General features: G+C 40.5%; 1 protein-coding gene across 1 annotated transcript in view; it reads left to right on the forward strand.

Moving 5' to 3' along the window:
* Window positions 1–17500, forward strand: part of HAL (histidine ammonia-lyase) — a 62731-nt gene that overhangs the window by 32819 nt on the left and 12412 nt on the right. The gene's annotated exons all lie outside the window — the stretch shown is intronic.

Below are 17500 nucleotides of genomic sequence, written 5' to 3' on the forward strand. Positions count from 1 at the left end.
TGCTTAGTGCCTTCTTTCCCACAAGGCCTGATTCATTGCCCTTAAACGAGTTAGATCGTTAACCCAATAAGTGAGCGGGCTTGGGGACTCTGCCTCATTATCCATGCAAAGGCCCCTGCACAAAATCTGACTCTGCACCTACCCTGTTTGACTACTCCTTGAGGCTCCTGCGGTCCATATCACTGCCCTGCAGAGTATATTAACAGCCCCACATATATTAGAGGCCTACTGAAGACCAGCTTTATAGTATACAAACCGCCATCTATCCTAGGGTTTGGCAGGGAAGGAGGAACAAAGCCTCACTCACGTGTTGCTGTCTCGCGCATCCTAAGGAAAAATTGTGGTTGTCCACTGGGGAAACAAATATCTACACCAAAGTCCATATACAAACAAGCCATCATCCCCCACAATTCAGTTATTACAATAGGGCTCAACCTCCAGCTTAGTGTCTGATACTAAAACTTCATCAAAACCAGAGGTATTAACCCTCTCCGTGCAAATAAGTACTTTCCATCTGCACTACATTCCCCTGAGGTTTTGAGACAATGAACTTCTTCATATAACTCAAGTGAGAGCACTTTTCTGCATTTTGAGCTCCTTTGATAAAAACTGTGCTATTCTATAATATATTAGGGGTATTTGTGTACTAGCTGCTACGTCAGTCTATGTATCTCTGTGGGCCTTCCCCAGAGTGGAGTGTTATCTTTTCCTTTTTGTCTGGTCACACCTGTAACACTTGGCCTTTATGATTTGCTTTATACTTTTTTGGCACAAACTAACTGCAGCGCTCTCCCACAGACAAGGTTATTAACACCTCAATCCCTTTGAATCCCTAGTCCACATTATTATCTTATACCCATTTATAGTGAGCAGTTAAGTAACTAGTACGAATTAGGGGGTTTCCTACTACTCAACTACTTATTTTTACCTCATATAGTTAGATTTTATAAAGTCTCTCAATTAGACTACCCTACCTAGCGCATAGTACTTATAAGACTCACTAGAGGCCTCCACGCCACACTTGACCTATATCAAGGGGTTTATTTCCCTCCTAAGTGCACTTAAAACCCCATCCTTTTAGCCCATTTATTGAGGGCAGCTGTATTACTTGCATGATCTTAGGGGTACAACTGCTTACTTACACCACATATAACTATGATTGGAAAAGTTCCTCCTCACCTCCCCGCTCCTGCCCAGCTTGCCTGGGTGGGTCATATCCCACTTCCTTTTCCCCTTCCTTCGGGTCGTATCCCCTCTATCCCTGAGGTGGGGAGTAGGTCTTCAGATAACTCTACCCCCTCTATATCCTGTAGGTAGACTAAGGTTTTCTGACCAGTCCTCCTCATTTACATAGGCTCCATAAGGAGTCCACTGCTCCAAGGTGAGGACAAAGAAATAGATGCTTGTACTCAGCATGTGATAGATACCATTAAGGTGACTCTCAGCCCCGCTCTATAGATTTTAGAGTAATGTTTGTCATGAATGTGTGATGTACTGACTTTCTTTTTCAGCTGAGTTATACAAGTTTTACTTGCAAAGAGGCCTTAGGTTTACACTTTTGCTAGACTCCTCTAATATCTTGCCTCCTCAATATGCCTCATTCGGGTAGGAGGCTTCCCAAATCAACACTGAAATTATTATTATTATTATCGGTTATTTGTAGAGCGCCAACAGATTCCGCAGCGCTAAACAGATTCCGCAGCGCTAAACAGATCTAAGAAGACAGTCTATGACCACTTTACACAACAGCCCAAAGGTCCAAATATGGACCCTCAAAGAGATCTAAATGACCCTGACTCGCAGGATGAGGAGTCTCAATCTAGTATTCACTCTGTGTCTGCCTCACAGCACTTTATCACTGAAACAACGTTGCAGAAAATGTTAGCTTCGCAGACCAAATTAATAACGCAGGAAATACAACGTAGCTCCGCCGAACTTAAAAAGGAGATCTCTGAAATAGGAGAAAGAGTAGATTCATTGGAACGGAAACAGGATGATATGGTGGTGGATCAGTCTAACCTCCTCTCCTACTCAGAAAATTTAGCAGAACAAATCTCCCAACTAGAACTTAAGTTAGCAGACATAGAGGACAGATCCAGGCGCAATAATATCAGATTTAGGGGAATCCCTGAGTCGGTTGCTCCAGCTGAGTTACAGGAGTTTTTGATGGATCTGTTTCGTGATCTAATAGGTACTCCTGAAGGCCTAACTAATTCCATGGAACGTGCATACAGGGCATTACGCCCCAGAACTGTGGCCTCCGACAAACCACGGGATGTGAGTCTGTTTCCACAGCTTCCTGTACAAGGACAAACTAATTCAAGCAGCCTTCAAAAAACCTCCTCTTAGTGAGAGATTTAAAGAAATACAACTTCTCCCTGACCTCTCAGCTCATACCCTTCAACAAAGGAGGCATTTCCAGCCTGTCACTATTACTCTGCATAAAAATAACATCAAATACAGATGGGGATACCCCACCCGGCTTATTATCACTAAAGATAATCAAACATATGTGGCTGCTACTTTAGCGCAGGGCCTATCTCTTCTGGCGAATTGGGGTCATCGGTCGGAGACTCCCCCACAACGAGATTCTCCTCATCCCAAATTGCGAGCATCTGCAACTCTGCCCTCTACCTTCTTCTGAAGGCCTGCCCTATTTGCAATACTGATATAGGTCTAAATTTGCACTATGTATTCTGTTTGTATTTTTTCTTGATGCTTCGCTGATTAAGTTAAAGTTAACTGTTATTTACTTGTAGTTTGCTATGTGTATGTTACAGAGTGGGGCTGACGATGTTCTTAGCCCCGCACATTTAGGTTCATTACTTAATATTCTCCGCCCCCACTTAGAAGTCTGCGCTAGGACTCTTTTAGGTGGATTATTTCCACCACATTTTGGGACACTCACCTAGTGTCCATCCTACACCCCCATCTCCTCCCCTATACCCTTATTCCCCCTTCTGATATTACATTACGTGCCCTATCCCCAGCGACGTAGCTTCACTCTCCTTTTCCCACTACCTACTATGTCCACTATTAGGCTGTTAACTCACAATGTTAGGGGTCTCAATTCCCCTCATAAGCGCAGCCTGTTGCTAAGATCCCTAAAACATCAAAACCCTGACGTGGTCTTTCTCTTAGGAACCCACCGGTTAGATAGCGAACCCCTCAAACTTACTTCCAAGACTTATACACACATTGAAACTGCCTCTTTCACCAAAAAAGCCAGAGGGGTGGCGATCCTATTACACAAGTGGCTCGCCTTTGAGTCAATACAAGTCATCAAGGACCCTCAGGCGAGATATATTATCCTAATCTGTAAGTTAAACCATGTTACCTATACCTTGGCCTCTATATATCTCCCAAATACTAACCAACCAAGATATCTCAAACACATTCTCCACGTACTCACACAGGTCCAACAGGGTAAGGTCCTTATAGTTGGAGACTTTAATATGGTCTGGGACCACACAGCAGACAGAAAGACCACTTCTATGACTACAGCGCCTTCTCCAGCCAAACAACTATCCAGCAGGTTTCGACAATTAATGTCTTGCTCAGGACTTTACGACATATTGAGAGCCCTCCACCCACAAGATTCTGACTACACACACTTTTCACATCCTCACAGACTGTACTCCAGACTGGACTACATATTCTCAACAGCAGACTCCCTTGACCTAGTTACGCAGGCCAGAATTTCCCTCTGCGCCTGGTCTGATCATGATTTGGTGCAGGCCGATATAAACTCGACCAACACTACCCGCTCGCGGCCCAACTGGTGACTACCCCATCATATCCTTGAGGGTGTGCCCTTTAGGGAAGATCTCCGCAGGGATATTACTCACTACATACAAACCAATGACAATGCCTCTGTCAAGAATGACACCTTGTGGGGAGCAGCTAAAGCCACAATCAGAGGGCTTTTGATCACTAAACAAGCACATCTCAGAAAGCAAGCTGGTCTCACACTCTCCCAAGCCCATATCAAATTGAGACAGCTAGAAGAACAAAATAGAAACACAATTAATAGAGACATCACATCTCAAATCACTGCAGTTAAGAACCACATTTCTCAGCTTGAGCTACGCAGAACCCAGATTAACTTCACAAAATTGAAACACCTGTTCTATTACAAAAGCAATAAGGCTGACTCCTTACTAGCTAATAAAATTAGAAATAGGGCAGGGGCTTCGCGAATCCATTGCATACAAACCCCAGAATCCCTTCTTCAAGTCCCATCCCAAATAGGGGAGGCATTTGCTGATTATTATACTAAATTATATAATATAGCCTAGTGAATCACCTAGGTCCACTCCTCAGGAGGTGCTGCAAACCTACCTTGAGACCCTGTCACTCCCAACACTCTCCCTTGAACAGTGCGACCTTTTGAGTTCTCCTTTTTCACTTTCGGAACTCATGACGGTCATTAGAAATGCGAAATCCTTCAAGTCTCCTGGTCCAGACGGTTATCCGGTTCACTTCTACAAAATTTTTGCTTGGGAGCACTCCCCTTTACTGCTTAAGTTCTACAACTTGGCTAGAAAAGAAGGCCATTTCCAAAAAGAATTTTTAGAAGCCAGCATAGTAACCGTTCTAAAACCAAACAAGGATCCAACTCTTTGCGCCAGCTATAGGCCCATCTCTTTAATAAATACTGATATAAAATTTTACTCCAAGATTTTGGCCAACAGGCTTGCTAAGCTGCTACCCTCCCTAATTGACCCAGACCAGGTGGGCTTCGTGCCCCAGCGAGAGGGTCCTGATAACACGAGGAGACTTCTTAACATTCTTACTCTCTCTTCTCGGCTCCAGAAGCCAATCTCGGTCATCTCTTTTGATGCCGAGAAGACCTTTGACCGAGTTAGATGGCAGTACCTTTGGGCGGTCCTTGAATGTTTCCGCCTCCCTAGCGATTTTATAGGGGCTATCAAAGCCCTTCAACTCCCTCATCTTCGGTGGGGGGTCTGGGCTTCCGTTCCCCCTCATTCGCTATCACAAATGGCACTAGGCAGGGCTGTCCCCTGTCGCCGCTGCTGTTTGCCTTATCAATCGAGCCTCTGGCGGAACAGATAAGAGCTGACCCCCAGATCCAGGGGGTCACCTTGTTTGGCACCTCGCACAAAATCGCGCTTTTTGTGGAAGACGTCACACTATTTTCGGCTCAGCTCATGCATAATATTCCCAGATTGCTGGATACGCTAGCCTCCTTTGGCGCCCATTCTTACTACAAATTAAACCTCTCAAAGACGGAAGTGTACACACAAGGCTTCACAAGTGCGCAATTGACTTGAAAAAAAGCTTTGACTTTACTTGGACAGATCACTCTGTCCTGCATTTAGGGGTTAGACTATCTAGTAGTCTCCCCCAAACTATCAAAGACAACGACCTTACCCTCCTTGCCTCGCTCCGCTCCTTGAGGAGGGATTGGAACATGCAGCATGTATCCTGGCTTGGTAGGATTACCGCCTTGAAAATTGTCTTTCCTCCCTTGACTCACCAACCTGTTCCATTGCCTTCCCATCAAGGTTCCCAAATATCTCCTGCTCCAATTTCAGAGTGGTTTCATGAAATTCATCTGGCAGGACAAACCTCTCAGAGTAGCACACAAACTACTTCAACTTTCTAGAACTTCTGGTGGTATTGCCTCTCCGTCGGTCTCCCGATATTATGAAGGTGCTATGCTCACGCACGTGTCCCAATGGGGAGTTAAATCATCCCACTCCAAATGGAGGTCAATTGAGCAAGCCTCTCTACCTAACCATATTAGCCTACGAGACCTGATATGGAATCCACCGCACTGTCGTAGAGAGTTAGAGTTAATAAATCCAGCCATCTCGGGATGGCTAGACTTTTGGGACAAAATTAGGCACCATCCTAATATCGCTCCACACCCCTCCCCTATCACTTCCATCCCGGGTCTCCTCTCGGGACTACAGGACTCCCACCCTAATAAATGGGTGCAACTGGGGGTTAACCTAGTGTTGGACCTATGGTCTATGACCTCTCAGGATTCTTTCAAGCAGCTCTCCCAAATCCGTGATGGTGCTGGAGTGCCTCCCTACTTTCCCTTTGAGTTCCACAGAATAAAGAGCTTTCTAAATAGCTGGGGATTTAAACCGAATCTTATCCGCCCGCTAACCTTATGGGAGTCCATTTGGGACCAGGGGACCAGGTTTTGTAGACCCCTCACCCTACATTATGTGCTGTTAAGCGGTTCACAAAGCCCTGAAACACCCACTCATTTGGCCCGTTGGGAGACACTATTAGGTACGCGAGTTCTTCCTGAAGTGTGGGAGCAGGCCTTTTCTCTGACTAAGGCCATACACTGTACTACGCTGTATGAAGTATATTTCAAACTTTTATCACACTGGTACTACGTACCTACTAGACTAGTGAAGATGTTCCCGAGTGCGTCTCCTGAGTGTTGGAGGAAATGTGGTCATAGAGGTAATGCATTCTACATCTGGTGGGAGTGCCCCTTGATTCAACCTCTGTGGCAACAATGTTTTGCAGCCCTATCTCGTATGGGGGTCCCCCTCTCTAAGGCGCCTGCTTCAGCTCTCCTACATCTACACCTCCACGCTTTGCCTAAACACCACTCATACATCTCCATATACCTATTTATGACTATCAAACACGCCATAGCTTGTTCATGGAAAAAGGAATTTTCCCCCAGCTGGTCTACAGTCTGCAACACCATGGTATACATATATACCATGGAGAAGGACATCTTTTATAAATTAAACAATTCTGACTTATTTGAGTTGGTTTGGGCAGAGTGGAAGGAACAAAACGATACTGACTGGAAGCCTAACACAACTTCTCATGATATTTAACTATTGAACTCGCTCTTGTAGATAATATTGACCTACACAAAGGAACTTAGCTCAAGCCCCAACCACCCACCCACTTTCTTTATCCCCCTTTCCCTCTCCCAACCTTCATGCCCCCCCCCCTCCCTCCCATAAATATAAATATACATGAGCCTAAGAGGGGAACGTAAGCCCTCTTCATATTTTCAAAGTACCTTCAACTCCCTTTACTTTAAACCCATACGGCTAACCCTGAGCCCCATAACTGAGGCCTTGTAGGGGGTCTTGGCACCTCGAGCAATATCCCTTTTCACCCCCACCACCTTAGTCAGAGGTTCCAGTATTACTCCCAACCAGGATGGGCAAGTTATATTGTCGGTTACCAAGTTTTAGCTTTGTTGCCTGTATGTATGTTGGGTTCTAGGTATTTTAATACTGTTAGCATTTTTATGCCATTGTCTTGTCATTGAAATTTTCATTCAATACCTGTATTTTCAATTACTACCTTCAATAAAATATTTAAATTTCAACAACAACAAAAAAAAAAGACTTTAAAAACATACAAGCAGTGGGTATATAGGGCATATCCAAAATACCCCCTATCTATGCAACGCGTTTCTCGGCTTTGATATAGGGGGTATTTTGGATATGCCCTCTATACCCACTGCTTGCATGTTTTTAAAGTCTTTTTAATTAACCAATTGTATAACTACGAGCCTAGTGGAAGCACCTTTTTATGATTGACCTATTACTACATTGCACCAGAGCGCCTGGAGTCACCCACTTCTGCAATGGGTTGCACCTGTATACCTCGTTGGAGCCAGGAGAGGGTTAGCTGGTACACCCTGAGTTATCAGCCTGTTCCTACCAGTACATAAGTGTACTTATACTAAATGTGAGTACCGATTTGGCTTGAATATTCATACGCTCATATTTGAATATGCTGATATACACATGAGGCCCCCCTCTGTCTTATGCTTTCTTCATAGTTCTACACGGATACGTCTGTGAGGTGGAGAGCAGCCGTTTACACTTGTTTTCCTGTAGAATATCACGAACATTACACAGTATTGGATTTGTGTTGGGACTTTTTACTAATTCTAACCACTTTTGTACTTTTCATATCTATATTTGTATGAATTGATATTTACTTAAAGGTTACATCTCTTATAGTGTGCGCCCCATCATTATTCTGTTTCAGTGTTTGTAACTATGAATATTATTGCTATAAAAACTTTTGGAAACACTGCTGCCATAGATTTTTAAGACACATGCACACTCTTAAAGGGACATTTATACACCAAAACTAATATAGGCTATTTAAATAAAGCATTAAAGGGACATTCCAGCCAAAATTGAAATCCACATGGATGCATTTCAGTCTTGCATAAAAGTAGTTATGTAATATAAATGTATTGTCAAAAATGCTTCTTATTAAAACTATAGCTGTTTCAAAAGTGTAAAAGTATGCACCGTGCGCCAGCATTTTAAACATAGCACTTGGTCAGAGAGCTTAAAGGGCCACTAAACCCAAAATCTTTCTTTCATGATTCAGATATAGAATATAAATTTAAACAACATTACAATTTACTTCCATTATTTATTTTGCTTCATTTTTTAAATATCCTTAGTTGAAGAAAAAGCAATGCACATGGTGAGCCAATCACACGAGGCTTCTATGTGCAGTAACCAATCAGCAGCTAGGGAGCATATGTAGATATGCTTTTCATCAAAGAATATCAAGAGAATAAAACAAATTAGATAATATAAGTAAATTAGAAAGATGTTTAAAATTGCATTCTCTTTCTAAATCATAAAAGAAAAAATGTGGGTGGCATGTCCCTTTAAGGTGCTTGTACCATCTGGTAATGACTCAATTTGTGAATTGCTGACATAACGGCCTCACAGATGCTCTGAGCAGCTGCAATATTTAAAATGCTGGTGCACGTGCAGAGAAAAATGTTAACACTAAAACAGCAATAACTTTTACTAGAAGTATTTTTGCCAATGCATGTATGTTGCAAATATGTTTCTATCCAAATATGTAATTCATCTATGTGCATTTATATTTTGACTGGAATGTCCCTTTAAGTATAGATAAAACTTGCAATTGACATGCATTACCTATTTTGCAACTCTCCTAAAAATGGGAAAAAATATGCAGACGTTTAGCTCCCTGTATATATAAGCTAATTTGCCTAAAATCAGACAGCTATGCCTCTTCTGCTGCACCGGGTGGTAACAATGTAATACATTAGCATTTACACACAGGGAGCTAAATAATTGCTACCCTGGTTATAGAAAACCAGAGTTGGTTACTCTGTTCTTTCTTTTTCTACAGGTCTCTGTAAGGAGTATGTGTCCTTTCACGCCTTGTGAGCTGTCTTCCTGCCCGACAGCTGGATTTGCAGGTAAGTGCTTTTGTCTTCTAGGTATGGGAGACTTGCACTTGGGAAAATTATTTCTGCATTATTAATTTGGGACATATTTAATCCTTGGTTTAGGATTTTCATGGGGCAGTATGCAGGCACTTGTGTATGTGTGGAGACTAAGGGGTTACTAGCTTCCCTTACTGTGTTTGGGACGGTATCTCTGGGGCTCAATTTTACAATTTATTAGTTGTCAGTCTGGAGAAAATGTGACATCTTTTTCTCTCTGTTGGTATCTGAGGGAATATAAGAAACACATGCTTTTTACTCTGCTGCCCAGTTTCATTTACTGCCGGTCATGTGACTCCCCGCCCTTCCGTTTGAGATTCAGAGCGGAGCAGCGTCATTTCTATGTGACCTCTCTTCTGTCATGGCTTGTTTGACCAATCTGCAGGGGAGTTTGTTGAATATTAGTGAAGGTTCAGGTAGGGCACCTCATGCTTGCTGAGGTGTAGAGGCGCATACTTTGTTTTTCTTTCATGTAATTGGCAAGAGTCCATGAGCTAGTGACGTATGGGATCTACAATCCTACCAGGAGGGGCAAAGTTTCCCAAACCTCAAAATGCCTATAAATACACCCCTCACCACACCCACAATTCAGTTTTACAAACTTTGCCTCCTATGGAGGTGGTGAAGTAAGTTTGTGCTAGATTTCTACGTTGATATGCGCTTCTCAGCATGTTGAAGCCCGGTTCCTTTCAGAGTACAGTGAATGTCAGAGGGATGTGAAGGGAGTATCCCCTATTGAATACAATGGTCTTTCTAACAGGGATCTATTTCATAGGTTCTCTGTTATCGGTCGTAGAGATTCATCTCCTACCTCCCTTTTCAGATCGACGATATACTCTTATATACCATTACCTCTACTGATTCTCGTTTCAGTACTGGTTTGGCTATCTGCTATATGTGGATGGGTGTCTTTTGGTATGTTTCATTTACTTAAGACACTCTCAGCTATGGTTTGGCACTTTATATATAAAGTTCTAAATATATGTTTGTACTTATATTTGCCATGATTCAAGTTTATCAGTATATTTCCTTTTTGCAGACTGTCCGTTTCATATCTGGGAAATGCTTTATATAAAAAAATATATATTTTTTCTTACCTGAGGTTTTCAAATTTACTCTTTCTAATTGCGGGCTGTATTAGGCTCGCGAGAGCGCAAAATGCTATAATTTATTGTGTCATTCTTGGCACGAGTCTTTTTTGGCGCAAAAATTACGTTTGTTGGCGCAAATTCGTAATTTCTGGCGTCTTAGTTGGCGCTGAGCCTTTTCACGAGGTTGCGTCATCTATGATGCTCGAGTTTCGTTCCGGATGTTTTTGGCGCAAAAAAATGTTTTTCAGTTTGTGGTGCGTCATACTTGGCGCCAAACATTTTTTCATTATTTAAGACCTCATTCGGTTCTACCAAAGCTAAGTGCATTTGTTGTAAACTTGTGGTAACTGTTCCTCCAGCTGTGGTTTGTAATAGTTGTCATGATAAACTTTTACATGCAGAGAATGTTTCCATCAGTAGTAGCTCATTACATGTTGCTGGTCCATCAACCTTTAATGCTCAGGATATTCCTGTAAATTTAAGAGAATTTATTTCTGATTCCATTCAGAAGGCTTTGTCTGCCATTCCGCCTTCTAATAAACGTAAAAGGTCTTTTAAAACTTCTCATAGAGTTGATGAATTTTCTAATGACCGACAACATACTGATTTATCTATCTCTGATGAGGATCTGTCTGATTCAGAGGATCCTGCCTCAGATATTGACACTGACAAATCCTCTTATTTATTTAAAATGGAGTATATTCGTTCTTTATTAAAAGAAGTGTTGGTTGCATTAGATATAGAGGAGACTAGTCCTCTTGATACTAAAACTAGTAAACGTTTAAATTCGGTTTACAAACCTCATGTAGTTATTCCAGAGGTTTTTCCAGTTCCTGATGCTATTTCAGATATGATTTCTAAGGATTGGAATAGATTGGGGGGTACTTTTACTCCTTCAAGGTTTAAAAAATTGTATCCTTTGCCTATTGATAGATAGAGTTTTGGGAAAAGATCCCCAAAGTTGATGGGGCCATCTCTACTCTTGCTAAACGTACTACTATTCCTATGGAAGATAGTACTTCTTTTAAGGATCCTTTAGATAGGAAGCTTGAATCATATCTAAGGAAAGCTTATTTATGTTCAGGTCATCTTCTTAGGCCTGCTATTTCTTTGGCTGATGTTGCAGCTGCCTCAACGTTTTGGTTGGAAACTTTAGCGCAACAAGTATCAGATCATAATGTGTATAGCATTATAAAATTAATTCATCATGCTAATAATTTCATTTGTGATGCCATTTTTGATATCATCAGAATTGATGTTAGATATATGCCTTTAGCTATTTTAGCTAGAAGAGCTTTATGGCTTAAATCGTGGAATGTTGATATGACTTCTAAATCAACATTGCTATCTCTTTCTTTCCAATGTAATAAATTATTTGGTTCTCAGTTGGATTCTATAATTTCAACTGTCACTGGGGGGAAGGGAGCTTTTTTGCCTCAGGATACAAAAATCTAAGGGTAAATTTAAAGCTTCTAACCGTTTTGTTCCTTTCGACAAAATAAGGAACAGAAACCTAGTCCTTCCCCTAAGGAATCTGTCTCCAATTGGAAGCATTCCTCAATCTGGAATAAATCCAAGCCATTTAAGAGATCTAAACCAGCCCCCAAGCCCGCATGAAGGTGCGGCCCTCATTCCAGCTCAGCTGGTAAGGGGAAGATTAAAATTTTTCAAGGATGTTTGGATAAATTCAGTCCAAAATCATTGGATTCAGAACATTGTCTCTCAGGGGTACAGAATAGGTTTCAGAGTAAGGCCGCCTGTGAGAAGTTTTTCTCTGACGCATTCCAGTGAACCCAGAGAAAGCGCAGGCTTTCCTGAAGTGTGTTTCAGACCTGGAGTTATCTGGGGTAATCGTACCAGTTCCTTTTCAGGAACAGGATCTGGGGTTTTATTCAAATCTGTTCATTGTCCTAAAGAAAGAAAATACATTCAGACCAGTTCTGGATCTAAAAGTCTTGAATCGTTATGTAAGAGTACCAACATTCAAAATGGTGACTATAAGGACTATTCTGCCTTTTGTTCAGCAAGGGCATTATATGTCCACAATAGACTTACAGGATGCATATTTTCATATTCCGATTCATCCAGATCTCTATCAGCTCCTGAGATTCTCTTTTCTAGACAAGCATTACCAATTTGTTGCTCTTCCTTTTGGCCTAGCGACAGCTCCAAGGATCTTTTCAAAGGTTCTCAGTGCCCTACTCTCTGTAATCAGAGAGCAGGGTATTGCGGTGTTTCCTTATTTGGACAATATCTTGGTACTTGCTCAGTCTTTACTTTCTGCAGAATCTCACACAAATCAACTAGTGTTGTTTCTTCAAAGACATGGTTGGAGGATCAATTTACCAAAAAGTTCTTTGATTCCTCAGACAAGGGTAACCTTTTTAGGTTTCCAAATAGATTCCGTATCCATGACTTTGTCTCTAACAGACAAGAGACGTCTGAAATTGGTTGCAGCCTGTCGGAACCTTCAGTCTCAGTCATTCCCTTCAGTAGCTATGTGCATGGAGGTTTTAGGTCTCATGACTGCAGCATCGGACAAGATCCCCTTTGCTCGTTTTCACATTAGACCTCTTCAGCTTTGTATGCTGAACCAATGGTGCAGGGATTATACTAGGATATCACAATTAATATCCTTAAATCCCAATGTTCGACTATCTCTGACTTGGGGGTTAGATCACCATCGTATAGTTCAAGGGGCCTCTTTTGTTCGTCCGACCTGGACTGTGATCACAACAGATGCAAGTCTTTCAGGTTGGGGAGCTGTCTGGGGATCTCTGACAGCACAAGGGGTTTGTAAATCTCAAGAGGCGAGATTACCAATCAATATTTTGGAACTCTGTGCGATTCTCACAGCTCTTCAGTTTTGGCCTCTATTGAAGAGAGAGTAATTTATTTGTTTTCAGACAGACAATGTCACAACTGTGGCGTATGTCAATCATCAGGGTGGGACTCACAGTCTTCAGGCTATGAAAGAAGTATCCCGGATACTTTTTTGGGCAGAATCCAGCTCCTGCCTATTTTCTGCAGTCCATATCCCAGGTATAGACAATTGGGAAGCGGATTATCTCAGTCGTAAAGCTTTACATCCGGGAGAGTGGTCTCTTCACCCAGATGTGTTTTTTCAAATTGTTCAGATGTGGGAGCTTCCCGAAATAGATCTGATGGCATCTCATCTAAACAAGAAACTTCCCAGGTACCTATCCAGGTCCAGGGATCCTCAGGCGGAAGCAGTGGATGCATTGACACTTCCTTGGAGTTATCAACCTGCCTATATTTTTCTGCCTCTAGTTCTTCTTCCAAGAGTGATTTCCAAGATCATCATGGAGCAATCATTTGTACTGCTGGTGGCTCCAGCATGGGCTCACAGGTTTTGGTATGCAGATCTTGTTTGGATGTCCAGTTGCCAACCATGGCCACTTCCGCTAAGGCCAGACCTTCTATCTCAAGGTCCGTTTTTCCATCAGGATCTCAAATCATTAAATTTGAAGGTATGGAAATTGAACGCTTAGTTCTTAGTCATAGAGGTTTCTCTGACTCAGTGATTAATACTATGTTGCAGGCTCGTAAATCTGTTTCTAGAAAGATTTATTATCGAGTTTGGAAGACTTACATTTCATGGTGTTCTCATAAATTCTCTTGGCATTCTTTTAGAATTCCTAGAATTTTTCATTTTTTTTCAGGATGGTTTAGATAAGGGTTTGTCTGCGAGTTCCTTGAAAGGACAAATCTCTGCTCTTTCTGTTTTATTCCACAGAAAGATATTCATTGTTTTGTACAGGCTTTGGTTCGTATCAAGCCTGTCATTAAATCAATCTCTCCTCCTTCGAATCTTAATTTGGTTTTGAAGGCTTTACAGGCTCCTCCGTTTGAGCCTATGCATTCTTTGGACATTAAATTGCTTTCTTGGAAAGTTTTGTTTCTTTTGGCCATCTCTTCTGCTAGAAGAGTTTCTGAATTATCTGCTCTTTCTTGTGAGTCTCCTTTTCTGATTTTTCATCAGGATAAGGCAGTTTTGCAGACTTCATTTAAATTCTTACCTAAAGTTGTTAATTCCAACAACATTAGTAGGGAAATTGTTGTCCCTTCTTTGTGTCCCCATCCTAAGACTTCTTTGGAAAGATCTTTACATTCTTTGGATGTGGTGAGAGCTTTGAAATATTATGTTGAAGCTACTAAAGTTTTCAGGAAAACTTCTAGTCTATTTGTTATCTTTTCTGGTTCTAGGAAAGGTCAAAAGGCTTCTGCCATTTCTTTGGCATCTTGGTTAAAGCTTTTGATTCATCACTTATTTGGAGTCGGGTAAATCCCCGCCTCAGAGGATTATAGCTCATTCTACTCGGTCAGTTTCCACTTCCTGGGCTTTTAAGAATGAAGCTTCAGTTGATCATATTTAGAGTATAGTACGTAGGTATACAAATTCAATGAAACACCCTGCATGTTTTTTTTTCCCCATTTTTAGGAGAGTTGGCTTCAAAATAGGTAATGCATATCAATTGCAAATTGTATCTACACTGAGGGACATTAAACACTTTGAGATGGTAATATAAAATGATAAATCTAATATAGAAAAAAAAAACTCTGCAATACTTTATTTATTTTGTCCCCCTTTCCTGTAAGTCAATTCTAACATTGTGAGCTTTTTAGTTCCTGTTAGACATGGAAGTGCAGAACACTCTTATATTCAACACAGCCATTGGCTGCTCACTCTAGTGATCTATTTATAACTGTCCCTAATTGGCCACAGCAGAGAAGGTAACCTAAGTTACAACATGGCAGCTCCCATTGTTTTATAGACACTAAAACTTTGTACTTATTTTGTAAACATTTAAACAGCTAATGAAAATTTAAAAAAAATACATATACATTTTATACTCAGACTAATCTTGTCTTTGCATTATTCTACCTGGCATTTATTTTAATTGTTTTAATGTCCCTTTAATGCTTTATTTAAATAGCCTATATTTTATTTTTGGTGTATAATGACCCTTCAGACACCAAAAATATTTTTGTGTAAAAGGATATATAATCCCTTTATTTACCATTCCCCAGTGTTTTGCATAACCAACTCTTTTATAATCATATACTTTTTACCTCTGTGATTTATCTTGTATCTAAGCTTCTGCAAACAGCCTCCCTTTCTCACATCTTTTGACAGACTTGCATTTCAGGCAATTAGTGCTGACTTAAATAACTCCATGGGCGTGAGCACAATGTTAACTATATGGCACACATGAACTAACACTCTCTAGCTGTGATAAATTGTCAAATGCATTCAAATTAGAGGCGGCCTTCAATGGCTTAGAAATTAGCATATGAGCCTACCTAGGCTTAGCTTTCAACTGAGAATACCAAGAGAACAAATCAAATTTGATGACAAAAATGAATTGGAAAGTTTTTTTTTTTTGTTTTTTGTTTTTTAAATTACATGCCCTTTATGAATCATGAAAGGTAAATTTGGACTTTACTGTCCCTTTTAAGCTTCTATCAGCCTATCTAAGGCTTATAGAGATGTTATACATTGTTGCAAGCACTGCTGCCATAGCTTACTAAAGACATGTGATGTGAACACTCATAACCTTCCATAAGCATACCTCAATTTACTCTTCAACAAAGGATACAAAGAGAACAAAATATTGATGCTATCATTAAATTGGAAAATTTTAAAGTTTCCTGCTGTCTGAATAATGAATCATTAATGCTGACTTTACTATAACTTTGACTAAGAGAGAGCATGAAATTTGAAACAACTTTTCAATTTACTTCCATTTTTAAATTTGCTTCATTCTCTTGTTATCCTTTATGAAAGAACATATCTGTGTATGCTTGGGAGCATGCACATTTCTTGGACAATTTGGCAGCGATGTTTGTAACAACGATTGTTGTTTTTTTTTATAAACAATGTTTTATATGTTCTTAAGCACTAAAGAATCATCCAAAAAGAAACCAATTTATATCCTTATAAGGGTCAGACTGAAAGTATCGCACCAAGTATTGTGGTAAACAAGTGTAATGCTGCTGACAAGAATAAACAGTCTTAATGAGTTCATGTATCATAGAAAAGATTCTAGATGTTCACACCCAAAATTGCTTCAAGCTGTATAGACCCCTTCATATAAGTGTTAGCTATACTCAATACAAGATGTCTTTCAGCCATTCTATTAGTCTACAAATAGCTAGTGGTGAGCTCCTGATAAAATCAACACACTACGAGGAGGAACATCTCATAGATTATCAGTGTGTAGGGAAACAATGTAGTTAACAAAGAAAAATGTTTCCTACATATGTTTGGCATGAACCTTGTGCCTTTTTCTATTATGAGTAGGATTCCCTATCTAAATATGTTCAAACAAAGTACACCTATTGCGGGGGTGACAGACACCTTTTATAAAAATATCAAATACTAATTTCTAATAATAAATTTAAAAAGACAAAAAAGGGCAATCCCTGCAAAGGGGTTAAACCCATATTTATGATCAGTTACAGAGCAGCAATGCACTACTGGGAGCTAACTGGACACATCTGGTGACCCAATGACAAGAGATGTATGTAGCCACCAATCACTAGGTAGCTCCCAGCAGTGCATTGCTGCTGCGGGATATGTGCATATGCTTTTCAACAAAGAATACCAGGAGAATAAATTAAATTTGATAAGAGAAGTGAATTTGAAAGTGTCTTAAAACTACATACATGCGCAAATGGGTAATAAAAGGATTATCTGTCTTTTTAAACAATAAAAATTTTGAGTTGACTGTCCCTTTAATTTTGACTTTGATGACACTGTAAAGACTACCTGTAGCACTCAGCACAAGAACTCGTGGGAGGTGGGTCTGGCCTTATCCCCTTGTATTTGCAGAATCCACTGGAACGTTTATTTTCTACAACCCAAAGACTAAACTGACCTTTACTTAGTATTGTTTTCATTTCTTTCTTTCTTTCTTTCTTTCTTTCTTTCTTTCTTTCTTTCTTTCTTTCTTTCTTTCTTTCTTTCTTTCTTTCTTTCTTTCCTTCTTTCCTTCCTTCTTTCCTTCCTTCTTTCCTTCCTTCTTTCCTTCCTTCTTTCCTTCCTTCTTTCCTTCCTTCTTTCCTTCCTTCTTTCCTTCCTTCTTTCCTTCCTTCTTTCCTTCCTTCTTTCCTTCCTTCTTTCCTTCCTTCT

The sequence above is a fragment of the Bombina bombina genome, chromosome 6 (genome assembly GCF_027579735.1).
Source record: "Bombina bombina isolate aBomBom1 chromosome 6, aBomBom1.pri, whole genome shotgun sequence".
Taxonomy (NCBI): domain Eukaryota; kingdom Metazoa; phylum Chordata; class Amphibia; order Anura; family Bombinatoridae; genus Bombina; species Bombina bombina.